Raw genomic sequence first — 16,105 nt, 5'->3', positions numbered from 1 at the left:
AGGCACTGATATATATCCATCATTGTCAATCATCTCTTTTTGTTCAATGATTCACATAGGACTCGCAATCAACTGTAGAAGTCCAATGCCAATGTCCACAGAAGTCAGATTAATATTAAAATTCAAGAGCAGATGGCAAACAGATACAAAAGTTTGTTTTAAGTAAACAAACTCTCTGCTGATGGGGAAGGGCTGATATATTCTTAAAGTGACCTCTTCTTGAAGATCTATTGCTATGCATGTTGCACAGATCTACTGTTTTCCAATGGGAGATCACTGTAAGTAAATCATACTATATGGGTAAATTCCCAAGCAGTGCATTTTTGTGTATGGCTGGTGGATAACCATAGGATCCATGGGAGCCATGAATTTGCCTCCAAGTTGTAATGATTTGTGTTGGTGCAAGCTGTGGTCAGAGTGGCAATTTTTAAGTTCTGCTGTCTTTTTGTAATATGTTCTGACATCACCTTACAAGAGTTTATTATCTATTTATTTAGTTAGTTATTCGTTTCTTTGTTTATCATGGCAAAAGGCAATAAACTTGACCAGCCATTTAGACAGTCTGTTTGTTGAGTAGCAGGTCTTCTTTTTCTTTTTTGGATGGAAAGAAAAAAAGGAAACAACTGACCTGTCTTACAGGACTGAGGAATTCTGGTATAGTAGGCAATCTGTCTTTAGACATACAACTTGTACGACAAATGCTCACCTGTATTTTGGTAATTTGGAAGAAATAATGGCAGTAGGACGGACTTGAACCAGAATCACTGCTGATGTAGCCTTTGGCACCAAGGAAGGATTAGTTTTTAAGGACACACATTAGTCTCACTGACCTCACATGTAAAGCTAAGGAACAAATTATCTCAGGCCTCATTAATCTTGGCATTTAAAATCTGCTAACCCTATACTCTCATCAATTTAGCTTTGTCAAAGGAAAGCTCTGCATCTTTAAACTTATTAATTTCTTTGAAAATTGACTGAAGTAGTGGATAGTGGTTATGCAGTACATACAACATAATAGGACTTGGCCATGGCCTTTGGTACTATTCCCCTTGCCAACATTACTGACCAGCCTATAAATCTGAATATAAATCTGTACATTTTGTGCTGGATAGCTAAGCAGCTGTCTGGCAAAATCAATGTTGTTAAAAATGTAGGTGCCACTTCTGATAGCAAAAATTTACCAGGAGTGTACCACAGAGATCAACATTGAGGACTATTTTATTTAGCATCTATTTCTTAGATCTTCAGGCTAACAATCCTGGCCTACAGTTATCTATGCTTGCAGATGATTGTAAATTGAGAGATGCCATTCAGTCTTTCACTGACTCATGGGTTAGACTGTGTTAATAATTGATGCAAGAACAATTGCCTTAAATTAAATGTAAAAAATGTGGTAGGTTAATTTTTGGAAAAAAAAAACAGAAAAAAGTTTTCCCATACCATATGGGTGATACACCCCACCAATTATACATTGTTTTAACAGATCTAAGCATTCTTGTTGATAATTTCTTATCTTTTGACCATCATGTCACCAGAGTAGTTAGGAAAACCTTATATCTGACTCATCTAATTTCCAGAGGAATCTCCTGTAGATCGGGAGAAGTCCTAATACCCTTTTACTCTAATCAGATCCATTATTGATTATAATATACTTCTGGCATTATTTGTCTAAACATATACCTCACCTTGAGAGACCTCAGAAGTTACTAAGTAAAACAAACGTTCAGAGTCTTCAAAATTCTTAGTTATCAGGACAGACTGGCAGCCCTCTATCTGCATTCAGGTTTTCATTGACTCCTTCATGGGCATCTGTGTATGGTCTTTTGAGCCACGAAACATCCAACCGACCCTATTTGACTTTCTATTCTTTCACAGAGCAAATGTTCCTTAAAAAACAGGTTAAGGAATTATGTCTTCATCAACAAATAAATAAAACACATTGGCATGATAGATTTTAATCCCAACATGCCCCACTTCTGGAACATACATGTCAAGCAAAATAGTGCCCTTGCCAACTTCAAAGTAAACCTAGATATTTGTGTTGTCGTTCAGCTTACAAATCTTCCTCACTTCTATAGTATATATACATATGGTCTTGGTTCCTTTACAATGTGGAATACTTGCCCTCCACTTCAAAGAAGGCAAATTATTTTGGTATTTTGTGGATGATTTTGACAAATACACAATTTCTTGAAACATTCACATGATTGCACCAAATCCATAGAAATTATTGTTCAGAGTTAACATTATATCCTCCAGGCTGATAGAATCAGAGTCTTGAGGTTTGGGTAATGTATTTTTATTGTTATTGTGTCAGCAGAGACTTGTGTAGAGGACAGATCAGTGAAGAAAAGGCAACCATGTCCTTTAAGAGAGAAAACAGTTCCTGATTTTATCAAGACGGAAGGGATTGAATTTGCTTTTCTTTTATTACTACTTTCTGAATTACATAAAATAGACTGAAGATATACAGTATGTCTAGAGGCCAGGGAAAAGGAAAGACATCTCTCTCCACTATGTCTGGTGAGGAATGATGGATCAAAAGGTTTGGGGCAAGAATGTCTTTTTATTGGATTACTCCACATGCATACAATGTTGTGAAAGGCATGTGAATCCATTTTCTACCCAAAAGCTAACTTTATTTTGGTGCATAAAAAATCCACCAATAGGCTTGTAAACCTGAAAGATGTACTGCTGCTAACTGCTAGATGAGTCTTATACCATCTCTAAATATTTGGAGTGTCTTTCCAAAGCTGAAATTGTTCCCTTGTTAAGTTATTCCACATTACTGTGGTGTCTGTACTCGCCTATATGTGGTCTTGGAGAAAGGTGTACAAAAAGGTTATTAGTGACTCTACAAACCACTTTAATTTCTTTCAGGCAGATGTAAAGATACTTTTCTTACTGAGTCAGGTTCCCTAAACTGGTGGATTGTTGAAATGGGTTATGAATGCATAATTCTGTGAGTCTGTTGTTTTATGTTGTATTCTTAAAGGAAGGGTATTCGTACTGGAATATAGCTTAGATCTTTCCACTGCAGGATTTTTTTTCACATACTGGAAAAGAGAAACCAGTGTCTTTTGTAAATATAAGACTCAATTCAAAAGATTCCTGAGATGCCTCTTTGTCTTTCCTATGTGTAGCTTTACTTGAGAATCTTAATGTATGTAGGGCATTTACTGCAGAGGTTTCAGAACATGGTATGTAGTGTTTTTATGTTTTTGTGAAAATCTACCAGAAACCCTTGAATCACTGTCACTTTGTCTTGTCTTGGATGGTAATACTTTCATGAGCATAGAGTCTAAACCAACCATTGTAGTTATTTTTTGCCTTAAAGCCAAATTAGCTTACGCTGTCTCCAGAGGGTATTGGAGAAGGGATAGGAAATTAATTAGCATGGAATCATTTGGAGACTCACTTGCTATATCTGTTCTTTCCTCTTAAACCTGAGAAGATATTTCTCTGCTTTCCACTATATTATCTCTAGGTATGCCAGTTGGAAGAGTATTATTTTACTAGTACATGGATTTTTTTACAGGTAGAATTCTGGGTTCATATTTTAGCACCAAAGGCCTAAATGTCATGTCTAATAAAAGTGAAATAACTAATTAATAAATTAATTAACAAATACTTTCATATACCACAAGCAGTGAAGTACCAAAATGTAAAAAAAAATAGTATTTCTGCAGGGGACAAGGCCTTCTCTGTACCCATATTGTGGTGATCACACCAACCACACCATCCTTCCATAACTCTACTAACTTTATAGTTACAAAGCAATGGAGAATATGCAAATGCTGTTTAACAGGACATAAAACAAAGTTGTATTAAAGCTGCAATCCAAAAAAATAAATCGCTAAACATCCATCAATATTTTGAAAAAAAAGTAACTTAATATCTTCTAAAGAAAACATGTATAACATCTAAAACACACCTAACTCATATTCACTTCTAAGACTTACAAGCTTTCTCGTGACTACCCTTACATATTCTTAAGTGTATAATAGGCTAATGGCTACTGGGGCCTTTTTAAACCTAGCCTTGCATTCCAAATCTGAGAAGTGCTGATACCCTTGGTAGTGTAAGCAGAGGCTTGGAAGAAGAAACATTTACAAGCAGGAGTCTGGGAGATGAAGCATTTATAGGCTGCCTGTGTACATTAGAGACATAGATGCCAAACCAGAGGTACATTTTCGGACTCCCACACAGTTGTGCAAACTTTAAGAGGCATGTACTGCATCAAAGTACAGATATATATATATATATATATATATATATATATATATATATATATATATATAAACTCCAGTTTTATCTACTGTTACTGTTAACTTTTCCAGCTTATTTATGGAATAAGGTAATAGTAATATATGCAGCACTTCCTGATTCTGTTTTTAAATAAAAGTTTGATAACAACCCATATGGGCTAAATAACTGAAGGCCATAACAGCCAAAGTGCTGGAGATGTGTGTTTTCTTGCCATATTTATTTGTTTCTAGCACTCTTGATTTTCTTTGTTAAATAGTTAGCATGTTAAAGCAATAGCTTTTGTATTATGAGATGTTGCTACGACAATGGTCATAGCATCTATCTTATGAATGATATCTTAATCCTGTCTGTTCATAGGTACTTTGTATATTCTTATAACTAGTTCCTCAGGGTTGGGACTAGCACCATTGTGTACTGAAAAGTGCGATAAATTGTGAGATATTATTAGATTCATAGCTGATAAAATACAATTATTTAGGTTAAATGAAATTCTTCTTTCTTATTAGAAGGAAAAGGATTAATTGTTACTTTTTCAATAATGCTCTCCCTTACTGACCTTTGTCAATACCAGCAAATGTTTGTGTCTTTGTATTTTATGCAGAGCCTGATATCAGTACCACAAAGCTGTTGACATAGGCTCTTGCTGTTCTCTTGCAGTTTCATGGTCTATGTTAAGTTATTATCTGGCAAACATCTGGTTAAAAACTGGTGGAGCTGTAGAGGTGACAGTTATTCTTGGCACAAATATGGTTGGGATAGCCCCCAGACTCATTTACAAAGAGCACTTAGGATGTGATATTATCCCAGGCGATACCGTTGTTGGTACTGAAGTAGATGTTGCTTTGTACTTAGCTTAGTGAGAAAACATTTGATGCTTTATAGGACAACTTGTTATCTTTGTTTGTGAGAGTCTTCAGACCGAAATTACCTCCTAAAAAAGTAATACTGAAGAACTTACACTGTTATTTGATTATTTAGCTGCCTGTTCATAGGTTAGTACTAGGCTAACTGCCCTTGCGAGCCATTGTAAGCCTAGCCAATTATCCCTTGTGAGAATCGAACCCTTCACCTTGTGTTTGTAAGGCAAATACCTTAACCATTAGGCCACCCTCCCACCATGATTGTGAAGACATTGTTTTGTCAAGAGTACCATGTTAGGCCCTGCTTTCCTGACTGTTGTCATTCCCTTTCATTTGGTCTCAATGAGGAGAAGACAAGTGGCAATATAGTTTATTGCAGTGGAACTGTGGGAAATGCTACTATAAATGCACTTTTTGGACATGTTTTTTGAATTGTTTTAAAAGCTATCAGACCAGACATAAGCATTGTACTAGCAGATGTGACTATACAGACTGCATTAAAGTGCTTTGGAAAGATATTTGAGTCAAGCCAGGCCATTCTTCTAGATTTTTTATAATAAAGGCATTAGATTATGAAGAGGGCCTTGGAAAATTATACTAGAATGTAAGGAACTAGAATGGCAAATTAGAACCTATACCAACTGTCAACCTGAGTTGAATGACACTCTGTCTATTGCTTGCATGTTAAAAATGAGGGCTGCTTTAAGATAACAACATTGATAAAAGTATTAGGTCTATTTCTTTAATGCTTTGACATCATTTAAAATATTTGTATATTTCTTCATTTTTACTTGCATTAATTTTTAACGTTTTTATATATTAATCCAAGATATGACATATAGTGTGTGTTTTTAGAAAGTTTTTTCAATATTTATTAATTGGGAGGTACAATTAATTGTTTAATGGTTGATTTTGTGAGGGTGGAGCTTTTAATTTAGATGTACTATAAGAATGCTGCTGTTGACTGAATAGACACAACACTCTAAAGAAGTCCTAATGTACTGTGTGGGACGAAAGTACTCAGTGAGTTTTGTTCTCCACGTTTAGATGTTTGTAATAAAGGATCATGTTCTTATTTTCACCTGCCTGTGTTGATTATCGGTGATTCAGGGCAACATATTTTGGTTATTGCTGGGTTTGGGGACTGTGCAGTTGGTTTACTATATATATACTTATATATATGCACAGATGTCCCCTATACCTATGTATATACATTCCAGATTAATTATGGACTGCTATTGATCTTCTTATCTAAGAATGGCAGACCTGATAATAGGATGACAGAACAAAAGTAAGACAAAAGGTGTACAAACTCAAGTGTTGTGATTTAGGATGAAAGTAACACAAAAGGAGTACAAATCCAAGTGTTATGGTGTTATGACTTAGGATGAAAGTGAGATAAAAAGCTGTGCAAATCCAAGTGTCATGATTTATTATTGTAGTAGCTCTCCCCAAAGAAAATTGTCTATAACACATACAAATTTGTTTATAATGCACACCCTTACATTTTTCTTAGCAGCCTACACAGTCATGGATGTATATTGTGTTAGCAGTCATTATAGAAGTCACAGTACTTGTTTGTCCAGAGTTAATGATAATCTGGTTTCAAAATTCAACTGCAAAGAAAACAAAATGTTATTGATAGGATCAAACATTTCTTGGTTTGGTCATTACAGGAAGCAACTTGGAGCCTAGATGCTGAAATATACTGTGCTGTTCTGTATTTAATTTTGATATGGTACAAACAAGGGACCATATTTTCAAGCATTTGCATTGCAGATAACACTAATGAAAATCTGTTCTTCAGCAATTCACAACTTTATTTATATATAATTTTTGGAGGACAGGTACATCTGCAGAATGTTCTTTTAACAAAGAAAACAACTGCTAGCTATAACAAAGGAGCAGCTGAGCATGACAGAGTATAAAATCATTCTATGTGCAAATGACCAAAAAAAAAAAATTAACACACTTAGGCAGTCCACATTTTATTAGACATTCTTAAATGACTTATCGCATATACTTTTCTTCTAAGATTTGAGCTTCATTTTTCTTTGGCCGATCCTACCTTTGGCACAAACTGCTATGTCATTTTCCTGAAATAAAGCTTGACTTTAGCCAACTTACAAAACGCATTATGTTTTATCATGACTATTACCATGACCACATTTTGTTATCTCCATCAGCATTTCTCTCTTTGTCACTGTGCTACATTAACTTATGTATTTATTTATTTATTTATTTATTTATTTATTTATTCATTCAGTCTTTCATTTCATAACTGGTATAGAATGTTGGGACACATGGACATTTTCAGGTTCTGACCAGGGTTACATTAATCAAGGCAAACAATTGTTATTTTTATAGTTATAGTAATTCTTTACAAAGAAAGTTTAGAGAAGTGAACAAATAATATGAAATATTCAACAGTAGAGCTAGAATCTTATTTACAAACTATATACAGCAGGTGTAGCTTGGCTCTTGTATGCAGTATAGTTTAGATGAAAGGACATAGGTGTAAAAAAGTGTGAGTTATGGATATAGTTAATAATGAAAGATACTTACTATAACCTCTACAGCAGCCATAGCCAAGGTATCCTACTTGTTTAACTTGATTATGGCCTCCCTGTGTAGCCTTATTATCAAAAACAAACTCCATCCACATTAAAACAATAACAAATGAGGTTTGGCAACAAACCAATTTGTCCAGGGACATCTTCAGAAGGGAGTTAGATAATATATTAGTGGGAGTTAGGAGGGTGGGGGGATGGAAGGGTTAAATGGAAGGAGGGATAATTAGAAGGAAATGAAGTAAGGCTGGGGAGGGGCTTAGGGGAGTTTAGGCAAGTGTAGCTGGGTAAGGAATCACAATTCGGCATGAACTTGCTACTGTGAGTTTACATCCAAGACGGCCTGTAGGTACTGCTGGTACAGGTAGGCCTTGCATGAACAATGGTTGGTATGGGGGGGGTCTTAAATTTTAGTATATAGGTAGCAATATTATATGGAGAAAGGGTGCAGTAGGTGCAGTTATTAACCATAAAATTTTTGTGCGTGTGTATGCTTTTGGTTAACTGTAGGTTGTTTAACGGTCTTTTGTGTGTGCTTTCAGTTAGCTGTAGGTTATTTAAGGGTTATTGAGGAGTAGGGATGGTGGACAGAGCTGGCAGGGAAATGGGGGTGACAGAGGGATGTGGATTTACAGTTGTGGACTTTTATTAAATTGTTGTTGGATGCAAAGAATGGTCTGTTTTGTTTGGATGGGCAATTGCTTTATGCTGGAGCTCTGTTTTGCGATTATTTTGGTGTTCTAGGCTGACTTTTGGGATGATTTATTCTTTCTCTTTTTCTTCCAAAATGGTTGCATGTTCTTGTTCTCTTCTACCCAGTAACTAGTCTGAAAGGTGCCACTCCGGTGCTGACTGTCAGCTGCATGTAACTGAAAGGCTATACAAATTATTGTGTAGCGATGCAGGATTGATCTCTTAAAATTAAGATTTTATGGGGTTGTTTCTTCTAAAATTTATCCTGTACAAGTTTCTGATAAGTAGTCTGTTTCCACAAGTCCTCCTTGAGACTCAAGTTTATTTGGTTTTAATGTAAATGTGCAGGTAAGTTCTGTATCCATCCCTGTCTGCTCTAGGAGTGCTGATTTTACAAGTGGTTATTCAACTGAGAAATGTGACCCCCCCCCCAAAAAAAATAAAATGGGGCAAATGCAGATAGCCATGGAATACAGCTCTGACAATCTATGGGTGAGGAGAAGTGGGTGGTATGTGCTTGGGCATGTGTGTGAGTGGGTTGGTGAGTGTGGTTGTGTCGGTGTGGTTGTAGAGGTGGAGTTGATGCCTTCAACTATGATTAAAATATTGCTCTTGTTGTGGTGACATTTGCTCTCACACATATTGCAGCTCAGGCTGCAGTGCTTTTGCCAGGCCACTGTGTTTTTGAGTGCTCACAGCCCCTATTTGGCTGAGTTGGGAATCATTGGTGGTGGGGAATTCGGGCAGTCACTCATTGAGGTAATTTCCATAGCCAAGCCATGAATGGTTTTCACGGGCCCAGAGAGAGGTGAAGCATGATTGCCTCTACACAGGCACTTTGTGCGCTGATGAGCATAGAGGCATGGCTTTACTTCCAGTTGCACCGACTTCATGGGAAATGCTTCTCTCAGCTCTCCCACTTTTGTGTAAAGGGAACTGGGGGCAGGCCTGCACTGTTTTGCTGCTTCTATTCTGCTGGGCTGATATACATTTGATTTTGATTATCTTGAAAATTTGTCATAGCTATAAAAGGAAAGGGCACAACCTATGAGAATGCCATTGTTAGAATTAGTCATGCTCCAGTTGTAATCACTCACCAAAAACAATTTTGGCAGGCCCATTACCCTGGACAGTAGATGTACTGAAGATGAATGTGGCAGGTATGTTACCCTAAAGATTAATTTAGAAGATCAGTGAATATGAACAGTGCATGGGTGCCGGAACTATAGAGCGAGGGCAGCCCCCGCCACTTTTGCAGATCATTCATATCTCCCAACTGTCCTGTTTGAATTATTTTCATGCTTTAGCTGATGTGATGCCATCATGCACAGCACGCACATATTTCCAGGTGGGAATGGATGGTTTTATTTAGCTGCTGCGAGGAATCAGAGAAGGATTTATTTTTGGCTGGCATATATTACTTCAGAGTGAGTATGCTCGTTTTTTATTTTGGGAGGAATGGTGTGTGTGTATGTGTGTGTGAATGCCTCCAACAGGATACATCTGGTGGCTAGAAGTGCTCAGGCTCAAACCCTGTACCCTGGGTACAGGTAAAAAGAGAATAAAGTCCCTAGCCACCATCACTTGTGCATTTATGCCTCACTTTTTTGTTCTGGTTTTTAGGAGTGGCAAAACAAAACTTTTATTTTAGCAATTTTCTAAGGATATAAAATTAGTATTTGAAAGGTGTCCCTATTTTGGGGCTGTATTCCCCCATTATTGGCTTTGTTCTGTATTTTTGTGCTATGAGGTTGAGAGCTATGGTGAGAAGTGAGAACTGAATTCACTAAATGATATGATAGCAATTTAAGTTTGTCTTCCTGTTTTTCACTAAACTGCTGATTTAGCTTAGTGGTATGTTGTTCTGACTGTAGTACACACGGTTCTGGGTTCAAGACTTGGCAGTGAACTGCATAGTGGTAACACAACATTTTATGCAAGCAACATTCCAAAATTATACAAGCAATGTTTAAAATCAGTTCTGTATTTTGGCCTTTTGCCCCCCCCCCCCAATTGAAAATAAGTTCAAGAAGCTGTGCAACATGCGTATGACTTACACTACTGTGATTCTGTATTTATATATTGTGTGTAGAAGTAGACTGTTATCATGGAAATGTTCTGAATAGGGCAGTTTTGTCATTATTGGTGTATGCATTTTGCTTCATTGCCTACTGGAAAAATGTTCAAACAATAAACTTAAAATGCAGTTGTGTGTGGAAGTAGACCTTTATGATGGAAATGTTCTGAATAGGGCAGTTTTGTCATTATTGGTTAATGCATTTTTGTTTCATTGCCTGCTGGAAAAACATTTAAACAATGCATTTAAAATGTGTTCTAACTTAAGTCTAACACGTGTGCTGTATTATACAAGGAATATAATTTAATACAATCAGAAAGGTGAATCAAGAAATGCATAGATGTATGCATGGCCCTAAAAATGTGTTTGAAAACAGCCCAGAGGAAAGTATGAAAGGCTCAAAATCATGGGCAAATTTTAAGCTTTACTCTTGTTACCAAAGCAATGGATGAAGGTAAAACAGTTCACACTACATTACCTTGACCTGGCCAAACCTTTTGACACAATCCCCTACCCAGGTGTAGTACAAAAGATGAATAATGTAGGAGCAAATACTTACATCACCAGCTGCATTGCCAACTTGGCTCACAGGGTGCAGGAGATCAAAACAGGGGAAGAGACCAGTCACCAATGGAGTCCCCCAGGGTTCGGTGCTGAGACTTTTTCTGTTTGGCATATACATCTCAAAAGTAAAAGGAAATACCAAAGAGCTTTGGCCAGCTAAGTATGAGATAACTGCAAGCTAGGAGAAGTTATTGAATCCCCAAATGACTTAACCATCATGCAGGAAGGTTTTTCCCAAATAATAACTGGTGTCAAAATCATGACAATGCCCTCTGAGAACTGATCCAATTGTTTGGCATTTGGGAACTTGTGTGTACAGTGACCTAACGTTTGACCAACATGTGCCCAGAGTCATGAGAAAGCCTTTCTATATTGCACAGCTTATAAACAAATTGATTGTGACTAGATCTACAGATGTTGTTGTCCCTCTTTACAAAGCTCTCATTAGGTCAGTCATTTTGTATAATGCCCACTTTGTATCTGACCAGCCCCATGCAACAATTGGAATACCTTCAGAGATACCTTACTAAAAGGATGCAAGTCCTAAACAATAGGTCTTGCATGGACCACCTCAAAGATTTATTACTATACTCAGTATCCTACAGAGTACTTAGAGGTGACATGTTTGGCATACAATGCATCCTCCGACATAATACAGATGGACCTACTGATCAGCAAGTCAAATGGCATCAGAAATACTCAGTGCAGGTATCTAAACTGAATGTTGTGGAGACATATATATCACAGAGGCTACCACTGTTCCAGAATAGACTATCCATAAAAATAAGCAAACCTCATCCATCCATATTCAACTGCAACTTGGATCTAAGGATGGGTAGTAAAAAATGTACTCCAGGATTTCCCCTCATGCCACTAATGGATAGAGGCAGTTTCTAAATGCTGCATCCCTTACATGGCCCCCTCAAATTATCTATGGAATCATCACAGTTGTTCTGACTAGGGCTAATATACAATTATCAGCCATGGGGATAGCTAAGACCAATCAGAAAATGTTAATTCAAGCACCACACCAAAAGGGAATTGGCTAAGCTTAAAATGTCCTCCAAGTAAACCTATGTTGTGGTAGCAAATAGTTATAAACAAATTATCCTTTTTAGTTCACTAAGTGCCCCTGTCACCCTCCACCCACCAGTTTGTAACAGCTTCCAGCACCTATGGAACAGTGAGTAATGATCCTGAATTTAGGAAATGAAAGAGAATGGCATGGCAACAAATATCACATATACGTTCAGGATGTTATGTTGTTGACCCTGAACTTATGAGGTAGGAAGAAAGGGAGTGATTCTGGGCAAGAAGCAATGAGCATGCATTCAGGAGTTAGGAAGGTGAACTTGGACAAGAGGCAGTGAGCATAAATTCAGGAAGTGGGAGAATTTGATCAAGAAACATTGGAGGTGAATGAAAGAGCAGTGGGTGATGTCCCAAATAGGGCTTTTTGCTGATATTTGGTTGAGTTATGAGGAAATTATTACAATGTTAAACATAAACTCATGACCTTGGTAACTAATAGCACTTGGGGACAAGTTTTAGAATACTCGTGCTTTGGGTCTCTGGTTTAAACTTTGTGGTGTCACTCTACTATTCTAGAAAAGCATCCAAGGTTATGTTCTCCCTGAAATCAACTTTTGGGGCAGAGGCATGCAAGGGTAGTGGAGTTATTCGAGAGGTGAGGTCCCACAGATGACATTTTTGAAATCTGTTTTTAAAATATTCAGTTATAGTGAAGTTATGAGGAAATGTTTCCTAAATGGACTTCAGAGTCAGCTTTAGCATATAGCAATGTCTGGATATAAGCTTTTAGAATGCTCTCATTAGATGCCTACATCATGAAATCTGTGTAATCCTATATATGGATTTTCAAAGTTAGTTTAAAAGGACATTTTTGTACAGTTCTGATGGCATGTTCTCAAAATGAAAGACAATCCTAACTTTGGAAGTTAGTAATATATTGCAGCAAAAGTTTTAGAATGCTTGACTTGCAGATCTTTATTAGAAAGGCTTATGTGTCATTATGCAATTCTTCATTAAAAGATGACTTTTGTGCTTGCTCCAAAAGGTTGGGAGATGTGTTGTTTCATTTAGAACTTGGCATGGTGCTGGCCTGGTGCATTTAGGGTGGGGGTAGTTGGTGCTGGTGCCTTTAGGGTGTGGGGAATTATTTGTGGCGTGGGTTTCTTCATGTAGGAAAGATCCTGACACATTGGTGTTGAGCCAGTGTCAGAGGTTTATGAAGAGTCTTTGCTTGGTAGTTTGGGAAATGTCTTGGGCAGCAGAACTAAACTATTAAAGTTATGGTTTCAGAGGATTTACATTTGTCTTTTCTTTACAGATGGTGGTTTGGTGTGGTCTGCTTCAGCTGTTGGAAACTGTTGGGAGGCTAACCAGTGAGGTTGTGGTGTTCGTATCACTCTCTGCCTCAAAGATGGTTGGTCTTGTCATGAGACGCTTGTTACTGCAAGGAATGTTTGGCCTCTGTGGTGGTACACAGAGAGGTCACAGGTATGGACATGTTTCATGTGTGCACTTAGGCTGGTCAGAGTAGAGTTTGTGTGGTATGAGAGTAGTGCTGTGACAGGTATGGTTGCGACATGTTGGGAGAGTGGCGAGGCAGGTGCTGGCTAATTATGGGGAGTTCAGGGCCTTCTGCAGGTGGGGATGGGTCATAACTGTGGTTTGGTTGGACTTTGGGTTTTGGCTGAGTGATTACCTAAGCAAGCCTTAGGGGTAAGGTGTTTATGCAACATGACAGGCTTGGAATGGGGGAGTTATGTATATAATTTGAGTTAATTGATATGATGGGTCTCAACATCTGGAATCAGGAATTTCAAATAGTGAGCTATGGCTTGAGAGGTTTGAGTTGTGGTGTGCCTATGGGCAGGGGACAGCCGGATGTTATGTTTATGATTTTTACATGGTGGTTTGGTTGCAGAAGGATACTGTCTTGGCCTTGTCAATCTTGCTAAGTTTTGGGTGGCTGAGGTGAAGGGAGTTTTTGAGGATAGATAAAATGTATCTTTCAATAGGTCAAGATGATCAGGAGATGCAATTTTCTAATTAATGTATGAGTATTGCATCAGCAATGATTTCTTGAAGTTGTGCAAGACGCAATACATGGGGGGTTTCTTTGGTGGGGAGAGTGAATGGGTAGAACCATTTGCCTCTTATAGAGGAAGGGATTGTGAATGTTTGGAATAGGAAGGTAGGGACAGTTAGATCATTGAGGTTTGTTTGATATTCATCCCATTGTTCTACTGGGAGATGATGCAGTAGTATAACAATAGGAAGGGGTTGACAGACCATGGAAGGTATACAGGTGTGTTTTTCGGGATAGGTGAGGAACAGGAGAGTTAGGGTGGAGTTAGGAGGCTTAAGCAAGGATTTGTTTCGGGACTCCTAGCAATAGACCTTGTGGTGTTATTAGGTAAGTAGTGCATGGCAGTTTGGTTATAGTAGGATTCAGCATTGCTCTTGTAAATATTGCTAAGTGGAATGGGCTGGAGCTGTGACATGTTTGTGGGTGGCGTGGAAGCATGGGGGTAGGTATTCAGTGGTACAGGTGACAGATGGGGAAGGCATGTTGGTTATTTTATTTGTTTCGGGGGTTAGGCAGAAGTTATAAGGATTAAGCAGGGCTTGGTTTTGTCTCTTAGGAGATGTTTAGAGTTTGTTCTGTTATTAGGTGTGAAAGTGACACATTGAAAGGAAAGTTTTAAAGGGGAAATCCAAGGGCAAGCAATGCATTGAGGATGTTGTTGAATTTTGGTAGATGCATTACATTGTTATGGGTTTTGCATTTGTTCGCAAATGTGGGTTGGGGCATACTTTTGGTGATTGGTTTCTAGCTTATTCATCAGAAGGATAAGACACCTGGGGAAGGAATGTGGGACTTTGGTAAATTTAGCAGGCATTATAGTTTCATCAGAGGGAGTCAGGAGAACAGAGTCCATTTTCATTTGGTTGATTTGACAGTGGTTTGATGGTTCTGTTAGACAAGGTGTGTCAAGTTAGGTTAGCAGGATTAGATGTTTGTTGCAGGATTCTGGGGTAGCTTTTACAAGTAAGCATATAGTACAGGTGTGGCAGCCATCAGGGGGTAGGAGATTGCTGGGATGGATTGTTGGGTTATTTGTTTCAGGTTTGTTAACAAGGTGAGGCATTCCAGTGGTAAAGGAGGATTTAGCTGCAATGACTACAGTTCCATGGATGACAGGGTTATGTTAATTTACAAAATTTTGGAAGGGGCTTATGCTGGAAGGATAAGTGGGATAAGGTGAAGATTGGTGGATGCTGCCCGTTATTAAAGTAATTTGGTTGGAAGGGTTGGTGTTGATATATGGAGTGTCATTGGCCTACAACTTGTGTGGTTATTGCTTCATGGATGTATTTATGGCAGTTACTAGGGGGCTTTGGTTGCCAAATATTTTCTTGCTTTATAATGGATAGTGGATTCAAAGGCAGGATTACTATGCAATGGGCATATTAGAAAGGAAATCTCATTGTAGTCATTAGTATCTCCATTGGGTGGAAAGGGTTCCTATTACCTAATCAAACTTCCAGAAGGTTGAACACCAGAAGTTCGAACTTGAAAGTTCGAAAGTTGAAAATGTCAAAGCCGTGGAAGTCTGAATTCTTTCCCAGGGAAAAAATTTGGTTGGATGTTTCTGCGGCTTTGACATTTTCTCCACTGTGGTGCGAAAGTTACGGAACAGGTTAAGGCAAGTGTGAGATTGTGACAGACATTGGAGTTAGGGTGCGGGTAAGGTAAGTGTGCGATAGTGATGGGCTTTAGAATTAGGGTGCGGGTAAGGTAAGTGTGCGATAGTGACGGACCTTAGGGTTAGGGTTTGGGTTAAGGTTAGTGCATAGATAGTTGTGTATGTAAGGTTTAGTATAAGTTCATAAGGTTTTTGGCATGCTTGTGTTGTGTGTGTTTTTTGGAACAGCAATTTTTTTCCCTGGGAAAAAATTTGCTGTTCTGATGTTTCGATGTTATCACATTTTGATCTTCCAAGTTCGAACATCTGGTGTTTGACCTTCTGGAAGTTCGATAA

The sequence above is a fragment of the Protopterus annectens genome, chromosome 2.part2 (genome assembly GCF_019279795.1).
Source record: "Protopterus annectens isolate FY-2018-M chromosome 2.part2, PAN1.0, whole genome shotgun sequence".
NCBI classification, from domain to species: domain Eukaryota; kingdom Metazoa; phylum Chordata; order Ceratodontiformes; family Protopteridae; genus Protopterus; species Protopterus annectens.
This window is presented reverse-complemented; position numbering follows the sequence as displayed.